Source organism: Lissotriton helveticus, chromosome 4_1 (assembly GCF_964261635.1).
Source record: "Lissotriton helveticus chromosome 4_1, aLisHel1.1, whole genome shotgun sequence".
NCBI lineage: Eukaryota > Metazoa > Chordata > Amphibia > Caudata > Salamandridae > Lissotriton > Lissotriton helveticus.
In genome coordinates, this window is record NC_136063.1 from 714961941 (window position 1) to 714989437 (window position 27497).

Sequence of the window (27497 nt, forward strand, 5' to 3'; positions counted from 1 at the left end):
TGTCAATATCAGGAAGGACTTTTGTAACTGCAGCAATTATATATCATGACGGTCCTTCAATAACATCAGGACATTACACAGCTTATTTAAAGTGTAGAAATGGCTGGTCATTCTGCAACGATTCTGTTTTAATTTTCAAAAAAAAATTGCCGTATGACCTTAAAAATTCTAGGGAAAGAATCTCGGGATGTGCTCTGAGGAATTTCAAGAGGTTCTAATGGCTCCTACACGATTTGGCCTTGAGGATAAGTGTAGTACAGAGACATAACTTCTTACCATAACACCTGACGTCATGGAAAAATAACTGCACTTTGAATGAGTTCAGAAAAACTGTTTCTTTTTATAAGCTAATTGAAGCAGCCAATCAAAACATGGAGTAGAGGGAATGTAAGTCTGCAATGCTGTCTACTGTTTTATATTGCTTTGTGATTAAAAGTGATGTAGAGAATTAAATAATTGTAGTAGTCATAGAGGTAGTGTAAGTCTGCTTCATAGTAAGCAGTATCAGTGTCATAGGAAATGTAGAACATGAGTGAGCAAGAAGGGTAAGATATTACTAGTCCAGGATTGTGAAAATGATCTTAAACATTTTAATTCTGAAAGTTGCGGAAATACAAAATGACGGGATTGGCTTACAAGAATTCCAAGAGTTATAAATGGCTCTTACATGATTTGGCCTTGTGGAAACGTGTGGTAGAGAGCGAGAAGTCATTTATTGTATGTAACATATTTTTCAAAACGATGGAGGTTTTCTTTCAGAAAGTGGCGGGCTGAAAGTAATAACAGCACAACAGAGTGTAAGCTGTTCATAGGACATCCTTCGACGTCATGGAAAGTAAGTTAATTTTAAGGAGTTCTGAATTCTGATTTGTTATGTTGTATGGGTTTTTTAAACACAATCATTTTGATTGTGTTTTTTTTTCCCCGCTGTTATATGATGAATACCTTCAAGTCACTGTTTTTAGTGAAATTTGATACATTCTGAGAACAGCAAAAATAAACCATTTAACATGTATAATTAATTCTGTACTGTTTGTATTTATGATGTACATTTAGAACTGTGTAGGAGGCATGGAGAAGGAGAGGCTTCTGTAAGTGTCAAAGTTGTTGCATACAGTGCTCACATTCTACGTAGTCTTTCATATGATAGACTACATTTCCACAATGAGATACCTAAGCAAAGGAAACACAGGTGATATGATTGTGGAATGAGCAAAAAAAAAATGCAAGTTTTTCAATTATATTACCTGTGTTTCCTAACATTACACATCACATTGTGTAGATGAGGTTTAGGCCTGTTCCAGGAGACAGAGGAGGTCTGACATTTGTTCAAGAGTGCAGTGGACATGACTTACTTCGTTGGTAGGCCTTCACATGTATTATCTCCTTTGTATTCTTCAACAAGCGTAAATTTGATCTGCAACTCTGAGTAGGCCTCACCTTAAACAAACCTCTGGAGAGGCCACACCTTATCGTCATCCTGAATTAATCATTTAAAATGCTAGGGACAGATTTATGATAGGTGTATGCCTCTTTTGCGCCACTGTGCGTCACTTTTGTGATGCATTGGCGGTGGAAAAGATTTGCTATGAGGCGACAAAATTATAAATTGATGCATCTAGGCAGATGTGTCATGCTGTAAAAAACCCGTGCCACATGAAACGATGCAGCAGTGATGCAAAAGATGCACCATGTTGCAAGACAGGCCTCACTTCATCTCCAACAAGATAAGAAGCTGAATCTTCTATAAATGTCAAAATTGTTGTATACACTGCTCAACTTCTGTGTACTCTTTGATATGCTAGACTCCATCTGCACTATGAGGTACCTAAGCAAAGGAAACACAGGTGATGTGATTGTGAAATGAGGAAAAGAAACTCCACATTTTTAAATTACATCACCTGTGTTTCCTAAGTTTACGAATGACATTGTGCAGATGAACTTTAGGTCTGTCCACGGACACAGAAGAGGTCTGGCCTTTGTTCAAGAGTGAAGTGGACATGACTCACTTCATTGGTAGGCCTTCACATGTATTATCTCCTCTGTACTCTTCAACAACTCGAAATTTCATTTGGAACCCTGAGTAGGCCTCACCTGAAACAAACCTCTGGATAGGACACATCTTATTGGCATCCTGAAACAATTATTTAAAATGTTAAGGGCAATTTTATGATGGCTTTGCACCTCTTTTGCGCTGCCATTGCATGACTGTTGTGAGACAGCAGCAGTGCAAAAGATGCACCATGTTGCAAGATAGGCCTCACTTCATCTGCATCAAGATACTGTTAGTTTAAAATGTATATTTTTAGGACTGTGTAGGGGCATGGAGAAGCAGAGGCTTCTGTAAGTGTCAAAGTTATTGAAAAACTGTTTGTCCTTCAATCTTTTCCCTTGTCTTTTCTAATTTTTAAATACATGTTTTAATATTTTTCAAATGTTTGTTCTCTCTTTCACAGATTGAAAGTAGAAAAATTACAAGTGACTAAGTTAACGACAATTATAAGGTAAATGTTTTGTACTCTTTTCGTTACATTTCTATCACATTTAACTTCTATTAGTTTCACTACTTCATTTATTTAACCCTCACTTTCCTGCCTTTGCTACTTCCCTCAATCCTTTCTCTATTACTTACTTACTCTACTCCTTCCACTATTTTTGTCAGTCCCTCTCTTCTCATACTTCGTCACTCTTGTTCACTCACTCTGTCTCTATTACTCTCACTGTTTCTGACTGATCACTCTTTCACTACTTGTTCATTATGCTTTCTCTCTGTAGTTCAAGCACAGTAAGGGGCACATTATCAACACAGGCAATACATTTATCAGTGTTTTTATCGGCAGAAAACTGCCGCAAAAGTGGCTTTAGCAGCAGTTTTCTTCCCGAAAAGCGGCTTAGCGGCAGTTTTCTGCCGATAAAAGCAGTAATTATTGGCAGAAAACTGCCGCAAAAGCGTCTTTAGTGTCAGATTTCTGCTGATAAAAACAGCAAAATTGTTATCGCCTATGTTGATAATATGCCCCTATGTTATTTACATTTCTTTGCTGTTTCAATCATTCCTTTTCTGTTACTTCTTCTTTTCTGCATTGTGTTTTTTCTCTCTGTTATTCCGATGTTTTAATCTTAATTTGATTATTCATTCACATTCTCTAAGAAACTCTTGTTTGTTATTCTTCTACTCTCTTTTTTTTTCTCACTTCCTTATCTATTTTGTTTTTCACAATTATACTCTCTTAAATCTTTTCTTCAGTAAATAGATCTATTCAACAGTATCTCTACTTTACTCCCTATAGCTGTCTTTCTTTTAACATAACTGTCTGTTTCCTTCCCTTATAATTACTCTTTTTTTTTTGTTGTTTTTTTTTTGGTTCGCTCCCGGTTCGCGTACCGGAGAGCGAACGGGGAAGCGAACCAAAAGAAATAGAGGTTGGCAGAGTTCCAAATATTCTACCAATTTTTTTATAACAGGGAGGTAGTTCTGAAAATAACTTTTTTTTATTGTTTTTGTTGTTTTATATTTTTTTTATTATTTTTCTGAATTTTTTTTTACTTTTTTTGTATTTTCTGAACAGTTTTATTTTTTTTTTGGTTTTTTTTGGGGGGGGGAAACGAAAACGATTCATTGTAAAGGGCTCAACAGGAGCAACAAAAAAAAAAGAATTTATTGTCTGCGGCGTTTCGGACAAACATGATTGTCGATAGCTCTGTTGATCAGAGTGATGCTACTTTCTCTGTAGCAAATGAACTCATTGCAATGCACGCACACTTGTTTCACTTCCCCGAATCTCATCTGTATATTTGGGACCAACTCCCTCGCCTCTGGTCCCGTCACTTCCTGCACAACTGATCTTCTGGCCATAGAAGGAGGATTATCTTGCTGGTCACGTAACTGCGCAGCACTGTAGTTGTTAGGATGCCACCTACTCATATGGCGATGCATCGTGTAATTGCCGTAACTGTACTTCTCGCTGCCTCTGGACAGGCTTTCTTTATATATAAGGCAAGTTACGTACCGTGCATTGACTTTTTTTTGGCCCTGGGGATAAGTAAAAAATTGCCAAATATAATTTACTTTCACATGAGACCTCCTGGGCTCCTCACGCAAAAATTGCCTCTCTTGCTGCTCTTCCTCTTCTTCCTCTTCTTGCTGAATAATAACTTCAGCAGGTGGTCCTCTCTTCTTTGGATGTGGTGGAGGTGGTGGGGAAGCACCAGCTGAAGCTACTAATGAAGCCATTGCTCACTAATCACAAAGGGTCTTTCTCTCACAAAGATGAAAGTCAGAGTGAGGAAAGAAGGAGGGGTTTTCATCATTTGGGAAAAACAATAGTTCTAAACCAATGAAAAGTGTTACTTTTAGGTCACATGACCTAGTTTTACATCATTAGGAAACAAAAGTGAAATGAACCAATGAAAAGTGTTATTACCGAGTCACATGACTTGTTGTGTTTACGTTACGCGCTTTGGGCCGCGTCCCGGATCGCTTCCGGGAAGCAGCGTTTCACGCCTCGGTTCGCGTACCAGTTCGCTTCTGGGTACGCTACCTTGGCGCGTCATATGACGTATTACGCGACAACGCGATACGTCACGCTGACGCGACGCGTCACGATGTTGTTTTCTAACGCAGCAGTTGCGGAAACGGAACGTTTACCGGTTCGCGGACCGGGTCGCGGTACCAAATTGCGCTAACGGGAAGCTAACCGGTTCGCGTACCGGGAGCGAAACAAAAAATATAATTAAAAAAAAAAAGTATTAAAAACATGTAAAATATATTTTTTTATTTAAAGAAAAATACATTTTAAAGCTTTTGTTATTTGCTATTAAACAACCATTGAAATTCACTGAAAAAACCATAGGTTATAGACCATATATAGTTAGGAATTAGCATTTAAAAAACCTTGAAAATTCACTGAAAAAAACATAGGTTATAGACCATATATAGTTAGGAATTAGCATTTAAAAAACCTTTTTTACTCACACAAAACCATTGAAATTCCATATATAGTTAGTTGTACTAACTATATATCGCGCACCCGCAATCCACTGCTGATCATGTCACATATTACATCATTCATGACATGGTCAGTGACATCACTGATGACATCACTGATGACATCTCAAATGACATCACTGATGACATCACTGATGACATCTCAAATGACATCACTGATGACAACATCCAGTGACTGTATGTTTCTGTAAAGTTAAAATATGTCTTACATATTGAAGAATGAGTGGATGTATAAGTGTCTGGATGAAGGATTTATTAGGTGCATGATTGACTGTATGAGTGAGTGAATAAATGTGTGTCACTGAGTGCATGAGTTAGTGACTAAACTGTCTTAATTTGTGCATCATTATGTCTGTTGTTCTGTAAACTGCTGCATGTGTTGATCAGTAGCTATATGAGTAAGTATATGGGTTATTGATTGGTTGCCCAAGTATTTGTATGAGAGACTGAGTGTGTGTGTGTGGGTGGCTGGGAGGTGTATGACTCTGTGCATAGATGTGTTAGCAGTTAATTCAATAGATGTATGGGTTCAAAAGTGCATGTGGAAACACCTGTATGGGCGGTTGACTGAGTGCATTGGTGAGTGAATGGATATCTCAGTACTACATGTCAAAGTAAGTACATATGTAAAACACAGTACATGTGACAGTTGACATATATAAATAACTGTGCATAAGAGCCAGTGAATGTGTGAGTGGCTGTATGGATCATTGTGTACTTGTATCAGGCATTGTAAAAGAGAGTAAATGTGTGTTAGTATATGTTTGAATAAGTAAGGTGTGTATAACTTTATAGTTGAGGAAATGGAGGTGTGATTGATTCTTTGCATGACTAAGTGTCTGAGTAACTCCATGGATGAGTGACAGTCTGTGAGTGTCTGTTTACACTGAGTGTATCTAAGTTTTTATTAGAGTCTGAAGAGATTAATTCGTATTATCACATGAATAATGTCATCAGTGATCTCATCAGTGATGTCTTTTGAGATGTCATCAGTGATGTCATCAGTGATGTCAACGGTGATGTCATTTGAGATGTCATCAATGATGTCATCAGTGATGTCAATAGTGATATCATCAATGATGTCATTTGAGATGTCATCAGTGATGTCATCAGTGATGTCATTTGAGATGTCATCAGTGATGTCATCAGTGATGTCATTTGAGATGTCATCAGTGATGTCATCAGTGATGTCACTGACCATGTCATGAATGATGTAATATGTGACATGATCAGCAGTGGATTGCGGGTGCGCGATATATAGTTAGTACAACTAACTATATATGGAATTTCAATGGTTTTGTGTGAGTAAAAAAAGGTTTTTTAAATGCTAATTCCTAACTATATATGGTCTATAACCTATGTTTTTTTCAGTGAATTTTCAAGGTTTTTTAAATGCTAATTCCTAACTATATATGGTCTATAACCTATGGTTTTTTCAGTGAATATATATATATATATATAGCCTTTGTGATTCCGAGAAGCCAAACTCCTAGTTACTAAGCTTTGAACATTGGTGGAATGCTTTTAGAGACTGTCATTTTATGGTAAAGAATATCAGTGTGGTTAGACTTTAAAAGACATTGGGCTACTATGTTTATGCATATTTAAAGGAACAGCAGTTGAGCTCACATTTCCTTCCCCAACTCTCCCACCTTACTAATCAACTAATTATTTATCAATTAACTGTTGCATCTTGAATTTTTTATTTAAGCTACTGAGTATAATGATTTTTCAAGTCCATGTCTATATGATGTCTGTAAGCATTGTAATGCCTTTGTATGTTCTGATTAAAACTAATCAAACGTTGGGAAGATATACGTTTTACCGTATTTATTTACTCAGCATTTTGTGAGTCATATAGCCTTTTCAATTGCACGCTTCAATCTCTGCCACCAATAGATACACTCTATCACCATCGACAATGGGTTCTGTGCTGGTATGAAAATCCTTTTAAGTGTGTCTTAAGGGCCACATTGATATCCCAGGACGATTGATGAATTTCATTTTGAGATTTGACTTTTATAAGGATGTTTTTGTTTAAGCTTCACTGTCTATTGTTAAAGTGTACCATAGGTAAGTCAACAACCATCACATTTGCCAATACATTGGCATTCATTGAGGTCCTGTTGAAAGCTCCACAATAAATAGATTTTTTCTCAAAGTCCCCAAGGTTATCAATATATCTCTGTTTTTCAACATAAATTTTAAATGTTGAATCTTGAGGATTGCTATCAGACTCAAAGCTTTACCTTGGCCTTTTTATGTGTTTTCTCCAGTAAATTCATGCTATTCCCCCTTTTATTGTTTTTCCTGCATTTATTAATTTTAGGAGTTTACATAGCGTGAACAAGACCCAAGTGGGTGATAGAGCGGTTTACAGGAATAACAAAAGGTGGTTTGGGTAAACATTGTAAGTGGGGTACATGAAAAATGAAAGGTAGTTAGGATATACCTGGTAAGCGGAGTACATGAACAATTGTATATGACAAGAAGACAGTAGATACCACTAAAAAAACAATCTAGTAAAAATACTGAAGCAGGCAGAGTCTGGTAGGGTGTCTAGTCATGGTGTAGAGGTTTGAAGAGCAGAAGAGACAGCGCCGTTCACATTGGTGTGGGCGACAACGTGATAGAATGCAATGTTAGGCCAGCGGATGATCATCGTTCATGAGGTGAAGGAGAAGGTCCTCATTGTGAGAGGAATCTTTTGGATAGTAGAAGTTTTACTTTCTTCTTGAAGGTGGATATGGATGGGTTGAGTCTAGTCATCAGAGGGAGCGAGAGAGTTCCAGATTGTGGGGGCCATTCCAGAAAAGGATAGGTGGTATGTTTTCTTTATTTTTTGAGGCTTAAACAGGAGGGGGGTTTGCGCTTCTTGAAATGCGTAACAATGTCTTGCATGTATAAAAATGTCACAAAATCCCTTTCCTCAATTACATTTTTAGTATTTTTAGCAGTATTGCTGATCACACTCAATGAGCCTTGTACATGATCAGTTGATAATCTCCACAAAGACCATTTAAATCCAATACATTTTTATTACATTTTGATATCATGTTTGTAGCTGCTCCTATAATAGAGTAAGAATTTGAAGCTCATTAGAATTATTATTATTAATATTATTATTAATATTGATTGTTTACATGCAAGTCATGTTGAAATCAACTTATTTTATTTTTTCTTGTTAACTTTCCTTTGCTAGGTTTTACCAGAGGAGGCTGTATTTCTCTTCTGGGCCGTTTTTGTGGACTTACAAAACACTCTTCCCTGAATGGATTATCATATTAGCCTTCTGTTGATGGGTCGGGATAGTGGAGGCAATAAATAAAGATGTCTTTAAATTCTGTGCTTATAACATATGCTTCAAAGACAGAGGGAAAATGTCTGGCAATGTCTTCTGACAAGTCGCAGCTTATTCTTCTAACATGGGAATTCACAGATTACTTATGGGTAATCTTCATTACTCCGAGTATAGTCTTCTTCAGCACATGCTATACAAAGTGAGCTTCAGCTCCCAAACAGAACCCTCCAATAAATTTCGCACTCTAGTCCTCCCATCCCTCCCTAACATGACCGACCTCCTTCAGCCCTGACCCATACAAGAGAAGGCACGAACCACCTCACTTCCTGTTCAACTACCAAGCCACAGCACCCAACAACATGAAGCCGATAGTCATACAGGGAAGGGAGGGATGGGACCTCATATGACGAGAAAGACTACCGGTAAGTAACCAGGGTATTACCTCCTTGTAAGTCTTCTTCACCACATGCTTTATGTAGTGAGCAGATACCAAAGACAAAGCGGCTTCATGGTCACCAAAAAGAAAAACACACACTAAAGTGCAAGGCAAAAACAAAGTTTAGTCCAAACACCAAACAGAGGAAAAAACAGATGCCCAACAGGTGGGTGAAAATCAAGTGCAGGCAGAGCGAGCCTGCAGAACAGCCTCAGCAAAACCCCCAGCAGATGGACCACCCAATAGTGGTCCATGAGCATGTGAGGAAAGACCCACGTCGCTGCCTTACAAATATCCTCAATCGAGACACCCTTGAAAGAAGCCCAAGACACAGAAATATCCCGGGTGGACCTCCCTTGGATCCAGGCAGACACCTCCACCCCTGGGACCCGTAGGCCAGAAGGACTGTCTGCTTAATCCACCTACTCAAGATGGAAAGAGAAGGTTTATGACACCTCACCAGGCCAAAAGCGACAAACAGATTATGACACTTGCAAAATGACATGGTCCACTCCAGATACAGCAACACCGCCCTCCTGACATCCAACAGCGGAAGACCAGCATCCACCCCAGGCATCGGAGAGAATGTGGCAGAATGACCTCCCTGGAACAAGTGGCAATGGAGGGGACCTTGGGCATGAACTTGGGATCGAGGCACAGGACAACCCAATCCAAAAGGAGGGGACCGCATATATGACCCCAACTCCCCAATCCGACCAGTGAACACAATGGCCACCAAAAAAAAAAAACCTTCATGGTCAAGAACTTCACGTCCACTGACCCCAAGAGCTCAAATGGAGCCACCTGAAGAGCACACAACACCGGCGGGAGATCTCAGGCCGGGGCAGGACAAATCAACCTAGAGAGTTGAATCAATCAATCAATCAATCAGTGCTTGCTAACCACAGCTACTCTCCCGTGAGGGTCTCAAGGCGCGGTTGGACTGGGTGGGGGGTTGAAGGTCTGACTGGGTGCTGTGGTTCACTCGAAGAGCCAGGTCTTGAGATCCTTCCTGATTTATGTCAGAGAGCTGAAGAAAACAACTGCGCTTCAACCGGGCCACCAAGGGATCCAGCTCATTCAAATGAGGACTACGGAAAGCCTGCAAAGCCGCCCACTGCACCTGACGCGTAGACTGAGACAGGCCCAATGGAAAACCATCCAAAAGAAAATCCAGTATCCTGATTGGGTCCACTGAACCAGAGTCCAGTCCCTTAGAGACACATCACCTAGAATAGGGCACTGAATTCCGGGGATAAAACCCAAGAGTTGCCAGATATCTGGTACCCTGAAGCAGGTCCACCACTTCCCCAGAGCAGCCACAGGACAAGAGTCTCACCCTCTCAAGAGCCAGGCCTGAAGATGTAGCAGCCACAGAACCCCAGCAGGATGACATGAACCCCTAAGAGGATACAGATGGTCAGGAATCACCCAACACTCCTGAACCGCAAGCTCCTTCAGAAGAGGATACCAGGGGCAGCAAACCTAACCCGGCCCAATCAACAGAACAAATGCCCTCTCCAGGCAGATCTTGCACAGGACCCTGGCAATCAAAGGGATCAGAGGAAACATGTAAAGCAGGGTGTCCAGTCACATGAACAACATTGCATCCACTCACCATGCCGTTGGACAGGGAGTAATGCGTGACGCATCACGGATGCAGCCAAGTCGGATCGTCGCAAAGCTGTTGACTGCCCTACTGCAGCACCTCCAACAAAAGCAGCGGGAGAAGACATGCATCAGCCCACAGTCATGCCGGATCAGTAACATACTCACAGTAGTGCACATGTGAACATGGAAGACAGCCCCAGGGGCCATAGCCACACCGGACCAGTGGCCACCAAGTATGGCCCCCGTAGGAGCCGGCGGAAGCAAGGCCTCCTTGACAAAGTAAGAGCCCGCTCCGCTGAGCTTCCTATAAACACCTAACAGATTAAAAGGCGCGAATATTGAGCCCGCTTAGCAGGGCCTCCATCCTGGGTGTCAGGGCCGGCTATGGCACTACCTTGTCCCACTTACCTGAAAACTTGCTCTCGTAGAGTCTGCACAGTAGAACAAAAAAAAACAGGAATTGGGGTGGGTCGTGCATCCTCTTGTATGGGTCAGGCGTGAAGGAGGTCGGCCATGTTAGGGAGGGATGGGAGGTCTAGAGTGCTAAATTGCTTGGAGGGTTCTGTTGGGGAGCTGAAGCTCACTAGGTAAAGCATGTGGTGAGGAAGTCTTACCACGAGGTAATGAGGTTTACTTTTCTTTCTCTGACTGCAAAGTGAGAGACGTTTTTTATTTAAATGAATTATGGGACAATCTTGCTGGAGTGTTTTTTTGCAGTGTGGTCCATGCTCTTCATACATTAAACCAAAAACCACATCCTAAGTACTATGTGGTGCTCAATAAGGATTACTATTCTGCCTTTCATGGCGGTCATGAGGAGATTCAAGGTGCCTTTGAAATACAATTATTAGAAACTTATCACCACGTATTTCCTGCCCGTTGTTCGTGCATCGCATTTCCCTGTTCCAAAACTTGAACCCAGATGCTACTGATACTTCCTTTATCCAGGAACCCGGCACAGACTTGCTGTGTGCAGTCCATTTATGGCTGCAGTTGTTGATGGGGTCAGTAGGCACCTCTTCTCCATATTTGCCATTGCTGTAATAACATGCATCAGTATGGGGCAGATAGTTCAGTGTGGCAGGATATTCCCCCTGGTAACAACACCCAGATATAATTCAAATGAACAGAAATAAAAAATTGGTCAACTGCGTCATCAGAGTTGGCTGTACAGTGGGCTGATTTATGTGAGGCATATGCCCCAGAGCATGCCCATGATTCAGGTTGTGTGCATCCTGGGCATGTTTATTACTTTGACTGTAACTCTCTGTCTGGTTTTTACAGCTTCTTAAAAAGTGATCCCTTTCGTTATAAGTTGAATCATTCACTGTCTCTGTGGTGGTGCATGCGTGACTGTGCTCCACTTCCCTCCACAGCCGCAATATAAAAACTATCAGAACAAGGTGCTGAGGTGCAATCAGCTTCACATATTTTGCACCTCTGTTTGACGAAACACACTATATATGGCAGTGCATCTTGAGTCTCCCACACGTCACCCTTTATATTGACTTGCTCTTGATGCGGATTCGTGGGGAGAGCCACTGAAGCATCCACTTTGTCCTCCTGGAGAATGCTAAGTAAGTGCTTGAGCTCAAAGGGAAAAGACAAACCTTAGGACTGGAAGCACTTCCGGCCAGGGGAGAGGAAGGAGGAGCAGGAGGGCAAATCACAACAGCAAACATTTGCATTGCTGGCATTTGTTTGAAGGTACTCAATGGCACTTGCTGCCATCACCAGCTCATGTACACTGACGGTCAACTGGCACCTGTACCAACCGAGACACTATCTAAGCAAGTTGACTCAGGCATCTGATTGTGCACTAGACACATGCAAATTAACAATAACAATAAAACCTTGCATTGAGGAAATATGTGTGCCCTGCTTAAAAAAATAAGCTTTTCGTGATTTTAGCTAATGCAGCACCACATTATTGTTTACGGGAAAAACATTATTTTTTACTCTTGCATGAGGAGCTGAAAAGAGACTAACATATGAGGAGCTACCCCCGTAGAATGCATTTTACAAAATGCACCTTATGATCAACATTAGATTATTGTAGCTCATGCTACAAATACTGCTTCAAAAATCCACACACACGCATCCACGCACGCACATATCTACACACGCAAACACACATCCACACAAACACATCCACACATATACACACACAAACATCCACACATAAATCTAAACATCCACACACCCACACACACATACACACACACATATCCACTCATCCACACACACACATCCAGACATACACACACACACATTCACATCCACACATCCACACATACACATTCACATCCACACACACACACATCCACACACACCCATCCAGACACACACACATATCTACACATCTACACACACACATCCACACATTCACACACACACATACACACACACACATCCACACACACACATATCCACTCATCCACACGCACACATCCAGACATACACACACACACATCCACACACACATCTAACCATCCACACACACACATTCACACACACACATTCACATCCACGCATCCACACATCCACACAAACCCATCCAGACACACACACACACACATATCTACACATCTACACACACACATCCACACACGCATCCACACCGACACATACACACTCGCCCAAATCCAGTCACACACACATCCACACGTCCACACACACACATACACACACACGGCCTCGTTGGTTCTGAGCCCAGCATGTTGTTTTTGCTCGACTGGTGAAGATTCTTAAACAGATGGATATACTTGTACGCAATAGTTAACTTTACCCAGTTTAAGAGCTGTATGTAAAACAGATTCTTATCCCACAGTGATATTAATTTGATAGGATCCCTGATCTGTAAACCACCGGTTATCTTGGTCTCTCCTGATAAGAAAAAAAGTGCCAAGGATTTCCGGTTGGTGAGCACATTTGGGCAGAATCTTTCACACGTCACAAATTGCAGATGGGAGGCAGTGATCTCGAACACGCAGTCACATTGCCGTGACCGTCTGACACCTTCCATTTAGAAAAATAATACTTCCCTCACAGCACACACTCCCTGCTGCAACCGGCTCCAAAAATTATGCCTGGGAGAGCTGTTCCTTGCAGACCAGAGTCTTAAATATTTCTTATGCTTCTTTTAAAAGATTCATACCCCTGCAGAACCTACTGCAGCTAATGGCCTCCGCGAGCCAACGGAAAATGCAAGTTTCTTGCAGAAATTAATAGAAAAAAAGAGAAAATATGCAGACATATATGAAGAAAAACGCACAGCGTAATCTCTCCCCATTGTCAGCAAACAAAACATTGCAATTCAAACACATTCTACAATAATTAAAATACATGTTTTGCTGAAATGCGTTGTTCTTGGTAGCTATAGAGGCATTAAATGCCAAATTTCCGGCAGAATCCTAGTCTATGCTAATTCCTGCCATAGGTGCATTCTCCTAGCTGCAAATATGAACAAAGGGGGTTTAAAGGTTTACACGAGCGCAACATTTGTCTATGCATTTTTTAACTTGCACTGCCCACCGAGGGCAGTCTCTCTTTATATAAAAGAATATCTTTAATTGACTGCACAGATGCACATAGCCCAGTGTGCACGGCCAATCTATCATGCCCCTTTGTTACTCCACTGCTTTACATTACAAAAGGCACAATTCGCTGCAGAAACAGAATTTGTCCAGTTTATGGGGAAATGCATTCTGCATGGCTGACTGGCCGCGTTGGGTAATTTTAGTATTGCCTCTGCTGTCTTTTCACACGGTCCACAGATTTAACATGATTTTATCATTAGATATACCCCTTTCAAAATGTCATACTTCCCACTGCTGCCGCGTGTGCTGGCAAGTTACAATAATCGCGCACTGAGATTTATCAAGGGGTGATGTCAAAGCATTACATCATTTTAATAGCATCTGCCCTTCTTCCCGTCTCTGTCAGCATGAATAGAAACAGAGGACTCTCTATCACCTCCAGTAACTGGCTATTCTTCAGAGCAAATTGAAACCGGTCCAGAACACGTGTGGGGACTACCACTCGGTGGAGACTGAATGTGCCCGCACACAAGCGTGCATAGAAACAACATATTCTAGTTGCTCACCCATACGTGCATAGGCTCTCAAACATATCTGCTTCTATTCCCATCACAAAGCCCGGAAGTGCAGGTCTGCATTAACTTACCCTTTAGCTTTTTTTTTTAGCCTATGCCCTGTTAAAAGGGGCTCAGGCCCTTTAAGCCCTGATTTAAAACGGTTTGGCCTTCCCTCCCGTTGACTCCTTTTGTTAACATGAGCATGGCTTAGTGAAAGCGCTAAATTTGAGACGGTGGTTTCCGGTGCTTGACCCAAGCACTTAATTGTCAACACCGGTACTTATACCGGGACTATAAATCTAGACGGGGATGGCTCTGCGCAGCGGACGCGTTCAGCGAATGCGCCTGACCCACGCCAAAGGAGCGCCTAAGGAAAGTCCGTCTGCGCCCGTCAGCGTCCCGGAGGCGGACGAGGGCGGACAGCCTAGCGACCTCCTGGAACGGCCCCAGAACTCACTTCTTCAGCGCAACTTTTGAGCCTGAGATGTCCCTGTAGTAGTGAATGTACATCTCAGGGTCACAATTTTGAGGGCAATTCTTACTGTGCCGGCTGTGGCTGGTCACTTAGCGAAGCCCTGCCGGTAGGAGACACCAGGGAGCTGGGGTTCGCAGGTGTCCCAATGTCAGGTTCGGATCATTTTGAACATGTCTTTAGTTGGGCCCTTGTGAACACTCGGTCAGTGAGCAAACATGCCCAGGACCTGTTCAACCTTCTGTCTGACTCTAAACCAGCCTGTCTTTTCCTGACGGAAACATGGCTTGGTGAGATGTCTGGGCCGGACATCGCCAATGCTTTGCCCCCTAACTACTTCATGTTGAGGAAAGACCGGGGTTCGGGCAGAGGCGGGGGCGTCGCTCTAGTGATAGACAGGCGCCTTAAATGCTCCATTATACCAACAGAAGACATTCAAGGGGCCGAAGCGCTGGGATTTTGCTTGTCACTGTCACCAGCCCAATCCTGTGCGGGACTGCTGGTCTATAGACCCCCGGGCCCCATTGGATCTTTCCATGAGGGAGTTTCCTCTGTGATCTCGGTATTGTGTGTGTAGTTTAAACACTGCATACTCCTTGGCGATTTTAACATCCACTTTGATGAAGCGGATGCTGTAGACATGATCAAGCTTTTAGACTCCACTGAGCCTTTGGGCTTATTGCCCTACCTGGCGTCACCCAAGCACAACAAGGGACACACGCTGGACCAAATTTTCTCTACCACCCCTATTAGAGTTTCCCCCTTCTACCAGTACTTTGGTCTGACCATATGCTGGTGACCTTTGATATTCTGCACAAATCTGGCTCCGCCATTAGGGATAAAGGGCGCTCATCACAGATACCCCGTGCTTTCCATGGAGTGTCACCGGACATGATTGAACAATATCTGATGAATCACCCTTGCATGTTGTCGGGTGACATAGAGGCAGATATTAATCTCTTTCAAATGTGGCTTGCGCGCTGTTTGAAGGAGCTGGCGCCGTCCGAGCGGTCCTTCAAGATCTCGTCCCGTGCATCTGCCCCATGGTTTACCCCAGCGCTTAATTCCAGCCGTAAGCTATGTAAGAAAGCCGAAAGAGCATGGAGAGTAAGTTATCTGGAACCTCTGAAGGAGGCGTATAAGCACAATATCAAGGCCTACCATAGGGAAATCTATCTGGGGAAAAAGCCTACTTTGCCAGAAGAATTGAGGAGGCCATTAACACCAGCAAAGAAATCTTCTTGGTGGTGAAGGAATTTACTTCTCCGGCCACCATTACGCCTAAGTGCTCCTTTTCAGAACCTTGGGTGTCCCAACTGGCAAGCTTCTTTGCGAATAAGATCACAAGCATCCAGGAAACTTTCACAGCTGCTGCGGTAGGGGGTATGCCTAACCCAGGACCTTGTATTCCAGTGGCGGCCGATGGACAGCCCATTCTGTTGACTTTTCCCCCAATTGAGCTTCAATCCTCTCTGGAAGTTCTGTCTAAAATGAGATCCAGCTCCCCACTTGATCCATGCCCCGCTAAGTTTTTAGCCAAAATGGCACATGTCGTTAACCCGATTGTCAATCCGATTTTAAATCGGTCGTTGGAAACGGGAATCGTGCCGCTAGCATGGAAACAGGCGATGGTTCTCCCCCTCCTAAAAAAGCCGTCCCTGGACCCCAGTATCCATGCCAATTATCGGCCTATATCGTTGCTTCCGGTCCTGGCCAAGGAGGCTGAAAAACATGTGCATTCTGTCCTGGCCGACTTTGTAGAGTCACATGAGTGTAGTGTAGTTCCTATATTCCCAATAGGCTCTGCGCATTGGAATAATATAAACAGCAGTGTAGACGTAGGACTGAGGTCGACTAGGTCTCTACTGACTATATTAGACTTAATTAGTTTTGCCAGCTAGCTCAGAGGTCACTAGAAACGTTCTCGAATAAACAAGGAGGAGTTTAACTTCCCTGGATAGACAAGAAGGGATTAGCTTCTGACAACCATAAACATGACAACTTTGCTCCCTCAGAATAACAGTGTATCTCTAGAGTTGTGTGAAAACAATAGACAGCTATTTTACTCAGTCAATCGTGCATACTTAGTTTCACCAGAGTGCAGAGAATAGAGAGACGGGCGTTTTCAATAAAAGGTGTTATTTATTGAGCAGTCTTCTTTCTCATGCAAGAGAAATGAATTGCCACAATTGCCATACTTAGTATAAAGTAAAGTGCGTACAGTAAAAGGAGTATTATAAAATAATACTGTAAAAGCATTGATATGGTTTCTTAGCCATATGATACTTTAAAATAGATAAAATATATACATACATAAATACATTGACTAACATACTCAACTGGTGCTTCTAAATACGCCTACCCCGGTGTACCTGACCTAAGCCTAATACGTGGGAAGGAGTAAGTAAGTAGCAGTTTAAGTTTGGTTGGTTTTGCCAAGAATCTGAATCAAGAATTCTCTTTAAGGGTTTAGTCAGCTCCGTACCTGGGTAATAGAAAGCAGGAGGTCTGGTATCTCTCTCTCAGGACTCGATATCCCAGCAACCCGCAAGGGCGGCTAAAAACACCGTAGCTGTATTTTCTCGGCTGGAGAAAAAGACAGCGTCTTTCTCAGTGTGTCAAAAGGGAGGGGTGGCGTCCGTGGGCTCTCACATCAGCTGGGCTCTCGGGCAAGTAGATAGCCGCTCTGCTCCAAACCACCGTGTGTTTGCTTAAGGCAACGTTGGTATATTTATACCCGAAAGGTGCCGGGTTTGACGTAAGGTTGGACATAAGACGCCAATAAAGATGTCACTAAGAACTGGCCATTCTTTCAGTGCTCACAGGAGTACTTGGACAAATCAAAACAAAAGCAAGGGGAATTCCCAGGTTACTGGAGGTTTGGTTTGTTTAAAGAACGCGTTGTACTTTCTAGGAGTCTAGGGGAGTAGCCTTGCCGTATTTGGACTGCATGGGCTATTACTAAATATGGATATGATTCTTATGCCTTTACAAGGATATTATTTATTATAGCAATATTGATTAGGGTCCTAGATAGAAATACAACATGAGATCCTGCACTACACCCAGTCCGGTTTCAGGGCAAACTTGAGCACTGAATCGGCACTGTTGGGGGTGTCAGAGGCCATCAAGGAAGTCCTAGATAATGGAGGGAAAGCACTGTTAGTATTATTAGATCTCTCGGCAGCGTTTGACACCGTTCCCCATGACCGCCTCCTGACAAGACTCTTGGAGATTGGTGTTCGGGGAACGGTGTTCAGATGGTTTGAGTCGTTTCTATCCAACCGACAACAGACAGTCTGGGCTCCCCCGTACTCTGCTGCAGTGCCGCCTTTGGAGGTGGGAGTCCCTCAGGGGTCAATTTTGAGCCCCACTCTCTCTAATATCTACATGTCCCCTCTCGCGGCACTGGCAGAGTCTTTCGGCGCCCAGATTGGCTCGTACGCCGATGACACCCAGCTTCTCTTCACATGCGATAGGAACAACGGACTTTGATGGCGAGAGCATTAAGAACTGCTTGGGTGCGGTATTTGCCTGGTTTCAACTTAATCAGCTGGAATGCAACTCCAACAAGTCTGAGCTCCTTTTCTTTGGGTGCCCCCCTGACCCCGGATGGAAGGCCTGGTGGCCCGCGGGGATGTATCCTCCTTCCACTGACTCCACGGTAGCTAAGAATCTTGGAATCAAGATGGGCAACTGTCTCTCAGTGAAGCCACAGATTCTTGGTCTGGTCGGGCAGTGTTTTGGGATACTAAAAATGTTAAGGAAATTCCTCCCTCTCCTTTCCACTGCCCATAGGAAAACAATGGTGCAAGCCCTGGTCGGATCGAGGTTGGATTACGCGAATGTACTCTACCTCGGCCTGCCGGAACATCTTTTGTCTCGCCTACAGGTAGTGCAGAACTCGGTGGCACAGGCAATTTTCGGCCTTGGCCTCAGTTCTCATGCCACCACTCTTTTGAAGTCCCTTCACTGGCTGCCAATCCGGAAACGCATTAAGTTCAAGGCCACTTTGTTTAAAGCCCTTAATGGCACTGGGGCTATCTATTTGCGGAAGAGAGTTGTCTTTCACCATCCATCCAGAGCCTTACGATCGGCTGCCTTGTCACTGGCCACGGTCCCGGCAATCAGGCGTGCGCGGACCGGGGGCCAGTCCTTTAAATATCTGGCGCCGAGGGCCTGGAATGCTCTGCCACTCGCTCTGAGAAAGAGCGAGAATTTAGCATCTTTCAGGAAAGAGCTTAAAACGTGGCTGTTCTGTCTCTAATTCCTCCTCCGCCGCTGGGGTTATGCTGTGTTAGGTCTGTTAGCGCCGGGACACTCTGCTTGAGTAGCTGAGCGCTCAATAAAACTCCCGATAACATAACATAACATAACATGACAGTCTGCCACATGGTGGCGCTGTATATCTAATTTAGAGAAGACAACAGTTGTTTATTCGCTTAAGATAAAGTAAAAATGACTAACACCTGCCGCCCAAATCACTGTTATAGCATTGGGGGCCTGGAATAGTCTGAATTGTTACACTTTTAGGAGTGTGATGGTTAGTAGTTGTGTTTATACTGTCGTTAGCAGAGCTGGCAACAGCAATAGGTGTTGCAAGCTGCAGTTGCCTCCTGATGAGGGCCCTGGCACTTATGTTTTTTTTGTTTACAAATTAAGCACCGGTCACGTCAGGTCCACATGCTGTAGCTGTGAGGAGGGATTTGTTAATAACACAGAGACTGTAAAAGGACTGGTAATCCAGCCTGGCCATTTGAGTATTTGTGTTGTGAGACCTATGCAATGCTTGCTATTTCCCCCCTAGCCTAACATTGTCTCTGTGTGATCTTTGTCCTTCAAGACCCCATGGGGCTCACACGTCTTTACCCAGGGCTTTAAGTAGGCCGGGTCCCTCTTCATCCCAGACCCGGTAGTGCTTAAAGGATAACAATGAAATAGGTCCTTATTAGCCCCTATAATCATGTCTTTAACTTTACAGACAAAAACACTGATTTCTGAATGATGAATGTAAATAAAACACATTAACATAATCCATTTCATCAGTTCCTGCTTATACCTCACGTTTTAATTAGCCTTCCATTCCCTAGGAATGTTTGCTAATCCTTGGATGCTGTGTTTGTGTATTTTGTTTGTGAAGCATATTACTCTTGTGTAGTGCATAATTTGAACTGAGTTGCAGCCTATCTTTATGGACTACTAGTGAGAAATCAGGAGTTGAGGCCAAAGGCAGTGCACGTTTCTCACTGTGCCTGTTAGTAGGTCAACAATGTGTTAAAAATACATGGTCATCCAATCCTTAGCCTCTTTGCAGCAGTGACAAGAGCAATAGAGCAATGTCACATATGCCTGTGGTCAAAATATTGAGAAGGTGTAAGGAAAAGAAAAATGAATTTCTTACAGGTGAGTGGGAGTTGCATGTCTGGGCATACCCGGTGCCCTTAGGATGTCAAATATAAAAACAAGGTGATGGATGTAATGCTTGAATTCATCTCAGCCACTGGCAATCGCTCGGGCCACATCCCAATCCATCGCTTTTTGACCACCATGCCACCTCAGTTTGCCCAGCCATTTGCAAATCAGTCTTTACCCTTCTCCCCATGGGAACAATTCAGCCAGAACTGACAGGCCAAGTCCTTCCTGAACAGGAACACAAGCAACCTAGGACCAGTTTCACCATAGTTAGGTCTCTTCAGCCAGGTATAGCTTAGTTCCAGTGGCACAGTGAGCCAGGGACCATTGTCTGGGCATACCCGGAGCACTTAGGACATAACAAACAAAAACGACGAGTTAATGGATGGAATGCTTGAATTATTCTCAGCCACTGGCAAACTCTCAGGGCCAGTTTCCAATCCATCGTTTTTTGCCTAACATACCACCTCACTTTGAATCGAGCCATATGCAAATCAGTCTTTACCCTACTCCTACAGTCCAACCTGAACTGACAGTCCAGGTCCTCCCTGAAAAGGAACACAAGCAACCTAGGACTGATTTCACCTTAGTTGGGACTCTTCGGCCAGATATAACTATGGGGCCTATTACGATGGCGGATTTCCCGCATCCACCGGGCCGGCGGAAGCCACCGCCGGCCCGGAGGATGCGGGAAATCCGCCGCGGAGGCTTGAAAGACCCACTGCCAAATTAGGATGGCTGGTGGGTCTTACAATCTGTCCTCCGCCTTTCCTGGCGGTGTCTATCATACACCCCCATCTATATTAGGATGGAGTACAAAGTATGCTTTTCCACGGCGGCTTTTCCGCCGTGGAAAAGCATATGAAGCTTCACTTCGGGGGCCCGTTGTGGGCACCCTGGGTGAAGGGGGCTGGGGGGTGCACATGGGGGGTACCTATGGTACCCCCCTGCATTTGCGTGGACAAAGCGGCAGGCACCGCGCGGTGCCTGCTGCTTTTTGCACGCAAATGCCATGCATGCATTTTTAACATTGCGGCGGGTGCAGCTTGAAGCTGCACCCGCTGCAATGTTAAAGATTGAGGATGTGACCGCCAGGGTGGCGGTCACATCCTAATTGCACAGGAGGGAACTCCGCAGGCAATGCGGAGGTTCCCTCCTACTCTTTGGTGGCGGACCGACTCAGGTCCGTCCGCCATCATAATCGGCCCCTATGTCTGGGCATACTTAGGGCGCCAAATACAAAAACGATGGATCTAATGCTTGAATTAATCTCAGCCACTTGCAATTGCTCAAGGCTACATCCCAATCTATTGTTTTTCACCCACCATGCCACCTCAGTTTGAAACCCAATCCATCGTTTATCATTCACCATGCCACCTCAGATTGGATCCAGTCATATGCAAATCAGTCTTGACCCTGCTCCTCATGGGAGAAGTCCATCTGAACTGCCAGGCCAGATATTCCCTGAACCAGAACACAAGCAACTTGGGACCGGTGTTGCCCGAGTTAGGGCTCTACCCAGACGTGGGTCCCGTGCACACTGTCACTGGAACCAAGCTGTACCTGGCTAATGAGCTCATTTCTAGGGCGAAACTGGTCCTAGGATGATTGTGTTCTGGTTCAGGGAAGAGCTGGCATGGCAGTTCTGGTGAGACTGTTCCCATGGGGAGCAGGGTCAAGACTGATTTGGATATTGCTCTGTCCACACTGAGGTGACATGGTGTGCAAAATAAGAATGGATGCGCTGGGGCCCAGAGTTATTACTGGTGGCTGAGATTAGTTTAAACATCATTTTTTTGTAGACTTTAGGGAAGAGAAAAATGGCACAAGCATCTAATATAGACTGCAGAGGAATGAGCTGAGAGGAATGAGCGAGAGTGGCTGAGACACTCTGAAGAAGACCACTAGCCCTTCCACAAACCTTAGTACTGTTTAATTCAAAGTCTTATAATTTCAAAATTGAAACATTTTTTTTTAATTTTTTTTTTATTGAATTCAAGATCATATCGGCAGCCTATAAAGCATGGAGAATTATAGGAAAACTGGCGAGGATTCTAAAAATTACGAGATATACTCCTTTAAATTCTCCACAGTGTTTTCCTCCCATATTTAGAGATGCGGTGATGAAAAGATGAAATTATAGTGGTATATACTACCTGAGTGATCTATACTCGTCTAACTCCATCACTGTATCTACCTTCTCTGAACTACAACAGAAATTTAGAATCCCTATTCATGATTACTTTAAATATCTACAGATTTTTTGCTTTTTAAAATCTTTTTCCCTTAATGATCGTCAAGGGTTAAAAACGATTCCGACGATAGAGAATCTTTACGTTAAAAGAAAAAATAGTTTTTTTTTATAACCTTTTTATAACTTTCGTTCCAGACGATCTCTTAGTGACCCAACATAGATGGGAGGAGAAATTGGGTGTAAATGACCTGATGATGAAAGAATCAATTAAGACAGCTAATGCTATCCTAATTACAGGGCGATCACGAACTCAACATTATATGGTTATGTTCGACCTCAATCACACACCAGCTAAAATCATGAAATGGGGGGCTACTGTTGGTATATCTTGTAACCGATGTACACAGATTGGAGCAGATGCGCTACATATGTTTTTTTCTTGTTTCAAATTACGAAGTATTATCTCAGAGATTCAACTTTTTATTGAAAAAATTACAGAGAGAACAATAACTTTATCACCAGAACTGATTTTATTTGGACTATCAATAGAGACTGTAGAAAGAGAGCACCAACACTTGATTTTTATTATGGTGGCCGAATTCCGGGCATGTATTACTCAGGAATGGATTAATCCGGAACCACCATTGTTTTCTACGTGGAGAGCTCGTTTATTAGCAAAATTTAATTTTGAATCTGCTATATATGCAACAAAAGGAAGAAAGAAGAAACAACTAGGGATGAAAATCTGGGCTCCGATACAACAATGGATTCATGAGGAAATGACCTAAATATTCTCTCGCTTTACTTTTTTTTGTTGTGCTCATCTTTTTCTTAATTAACTTGGATCCTGGTATTATGTATTTCATCCATGTAAAGTGTAAATAATTTAAGATGGTTTTGTTTGCAACCTAAAATCAACAAAATTTAAACATTTTCAGTATTATTTACAGCAAAATCATTGTCCTTACTCATTTATCTTATGCAGCTAAGAACCATTGACAAAGCCAATAATACTTGGTAATTTTCGGTTGCTGTGTTATATATCTGGATGCAATAACAGAAAGCACAGATATGCATCAAAATATCACGGAGAGCTCAGCCTTTTAGTTTACAGGTTTACGCTAAGCCCTTAAAAACACAGCACTTGCCCCTTTATCAGACCCCACAGCTTTTTCCTCCCACCTAAAGCCCTGTCTTCACCCTTTACTTTACTTTAGACCAATCAGAGTCCAGTCATAATGCATATGTTTTAAAAAGACCCTAACTAAACCAGATTATTCATTATAGACATCCGAGTAAACATGCACAAAGGACAACTTAGAATGTGAGCTAAAATACAAATTGTGTAATATCAAGGGATTACAAAGTGAAAAGATAAGAAAGAACTACATCTCCAATTATAAGCCCCAAAATGTCCTTTTTTCATGCATGCCCACAGAAATGTTGCTACTGAGAAGCAGACTAAAGGATCAGGCAGTGATTTTAGGAAATATAGTGACACCCTACATTGTTTAAAAGTATACTTATTTAAGATTGGTACAATATATTTTTTTCTTTCCCTCTGATAAAAAACACAGAAAAGTATTAAATGAAGATCAGTTTGAGGGGATTGCTTATCACAGGGACACAGGGTCAGTTCCGATTGCCTAAACCTTTTCCCTGGAAACCTGACTTCACCCAAATCCCCTCCTAATAAAATACCATTTATTCTAAACTTTGGTTAGTGGTAGCCAGCAGATTTATATTTGGAAACAATATAGATTTGGGAATACAACTTTCAAACATGAAGATAGAAATACTTTAACTTAATTGAGAGGCTAAAACTGTTTATACTTTATTCAGGTATTGCATGGAAAAAGCAAAATGCCATGCCGGTATGAGGAGTGAAATCCAATTATAAAAGGCCATCCGGGAAGAGGTGTCTTTTTTACTGAACACACTAGCTTCACGCCACAGTTGGTTAACTACTGGCAGACAGTCCATCATAGATCTTGGCAAACTGGCAGGCAATGCTGAAGAGGTGTAAAGTGCCCTTGAAGCACTTTTCAATATGTTCCAATTACCCCGCTCGATTCACTGGCACCCAGCCCTTGGTGAATTGCAGCTAATTGATTTCCAGGAATGTAGTAAGAGCCTTTGAAGAAACACAGGTGCAAGATTTTACTGAAACAGGTGGTTTTCTTAAAGAAGAGACCTCTGCCATCCTGGCAGTAGGAGAAGGTACCCCCTGACCCAAAACCAAGTCTCACATACTTTGGAGATTATCACTCTATCATAAAGTGATTGAGGGTCTGCCTATGGACATCAAAGTATTGTTTAAGGATTTCCTACAAGAGGATCGAAGACTTTCCCTTTACCTTTCCTGCTGGATCCACTCACCATTTATGCAATCTTCGAGGAGAAGAAGCAGATGCTTTCGCCAGTCCTACTGCAGAAGATGGGAAGAGCTGTCCTCACTTTTTTCCATAGTCACTGCTGGGCTAAGGAGTCTCTGTTGCACTAGAAAGGCTAGCCTCCATACATGACTACTAGGCCAAGTGGAGCTTTTGGTCTACTGTTGTTACCGGCAAACTGCTCTTTAAAGCACATAGGGATCATTTAGAGTTTGGAAGAGCAGCAACATTGCTGTAAATCAGCAGTGCTCAAACCTTGCCAAATTCGTAAGTCACATTGCTCTATTCAGTCGGCAGAAGCGTGTGTTTACATTGGCAGACCATGTAAAATCAAAAGGAGAGTAAGAGTTGAGTTGAGACAGGAGGTGGAAAGATAACACAAAAAATGTTGTGAGACCCTCAACCTTGTTGTTCCGCCAAAGGCAGGTATCCCTTTGGTGTACTTAGCCACTGATTGTTACATCATTGGGTCTTTTACTCCACCAGGAGGGATTGTCTCTTGAATCTCAGACCATATAGGAACCACTATCTCAGGAAAAAAAGTTAAAAAATACCTTCTACCTTTAGTAAGGACACACTTTATTAAGAAGATCAAAGGACGTGGTATGATCTAAAAATGGGAGATGTGAAAAGAGAGGTATTAGGTGTCTCTCACATCTCTCTCAGGAAGAACCAGGTCAACTTTGTGCATTATGGGTCGATGGCTTTCGTCAGGACTGAAAAGTTGTTTTATAGGATCCCTTCATGAAGTCAAATTAAAGCAAATCAAATTGGACACATTCCCTCCAACTATTGAAGGTTTTTTTTCTTCTTTTTTCGGTCATATCAGACTCTTCAAGATGCAGGCTGGAGAGGATGTGTCGTGGAGTGCACACTGAAGGACTACACTTCTCCTCTCTGAGTAAAGGAATTGTAACACCCCGTCTCTTCTCAGACCTATGAAGACTTTCTAAAACAGAAACTAAGGATTGGATAAAGAGTGCTCAAAGTTTGCTGAAACATGTTGACCTGGAATCTGACCTTGCCTCTTGCTGCTCATTTCTGCCCCTCATTTTGCCTCTTGCTGCTCATTTCTGACCTTGAATTTGTCTCTTTCTGCTCGTTTCTAACCTCTATTCTGCCTCCTTCTGCTCATTTATAACCTCTATTCTGTCACTTGCTGCTGGTTTCTGACCTTTATTCTGCCTCTTTCTGTTTGTTTCTCACCTCTGTTCTGCCTCTTGCGGCTCATTTCTCACCTTTATTTAGCCTCTTTCTGCTCATTGCTGACCTTTATTCTACCTCTATCTGGTAACTTCTGACCTTTATTCTGGCTTGGTCTTCTGGTTTCTAACCTTTAGCCTGCCTCTTGCTTCTCATTTTTTATCTGCTAGTTTCTGACATTTATTTGGCCTCTTTCTGCTCTTCCCCAAGACCACGGGTGGAGCCTCAAAGTCCCTGTGGTCCTAGCCAGCATGCAGGAGCCAACATTGCTTTCACACACAGGGAGCTGCTAAGCATGCAGCACCCTCTGTGTTTTGTACTTTCTTTTTATCACTTCATACAAAATGTGCTATTGTATTAAATATAATTTGTTAAAAAAATTTGCAATTTCTTTCCATTTTTTTTGTGTGCAATTTCTTTCCAAATAAAAAAACTTTAAAAAATGTTAAAAAAAATGTAAAATGTACATAACAAATATTTCCAAATATATGCATTAATATATTTGTATGAAATAAAAATATAATAAAAATGTTCTGTTTCATTTTACTAATGTAAAAAAAAATATTACAACTGTAAAAAGAATTGAAAGAAATCTATTTATTTTACTTCCTTTAATTATTACAAATTATTTTACTATTCCCACTCAGTGTACATAAAGTTGAGATAGGTGCTGGACACTAATTAAAAATAATTTAATATTCCCACTCCAGTCTACATTAAATTGGGGTAGGTGCTTGACACTAAATAAAAATAATTTACTATTCCCACTCCAGTCTACATTAAATTGGGGTAGTTGCTGGACACTAATTAAAAATATTTTACTATTCCCACTCCAGTCTACATAAAATTGGGGTAGGTGCTGGACACTAATTAAAAATAATGTACTATTCCCACTCCAGTCTATATGTAATTTGGGGTAGGTGCTGGACACAAATTAAAAATATTTTACTATTGCCACTCCAGTCTACATAAAATTGAGGTAGGTGCTGGACACTAATTAAAAATAATTTACTCTTCCCACTCCAGACTACATAACATTTGGGGTAGGTGCTGGACACTAATTAAAAATAATTTACTATCCCCACTCCAGTCTACATTAAATTGGGGTAGGTGCTGGACACTAATGAAAAATAATTTACTATTCCCACTCCAGACTACATAAAATTTGGGGTAGGTTCTGGACACTAGTTAAAAATAATGTACTATTCCTACTCCAGTCTACATTAAATTGGGGTAGGTGCTGAACACTAATTAAAAATAATTTACTATTATCACTCCAGTCTACATTAAATTGGGGTAGGTGCTGGACACTAATTAAAAATAATTTACTATTCCCACTCCAGTCTATATAAAATTTGGGGTAGGAGCTGG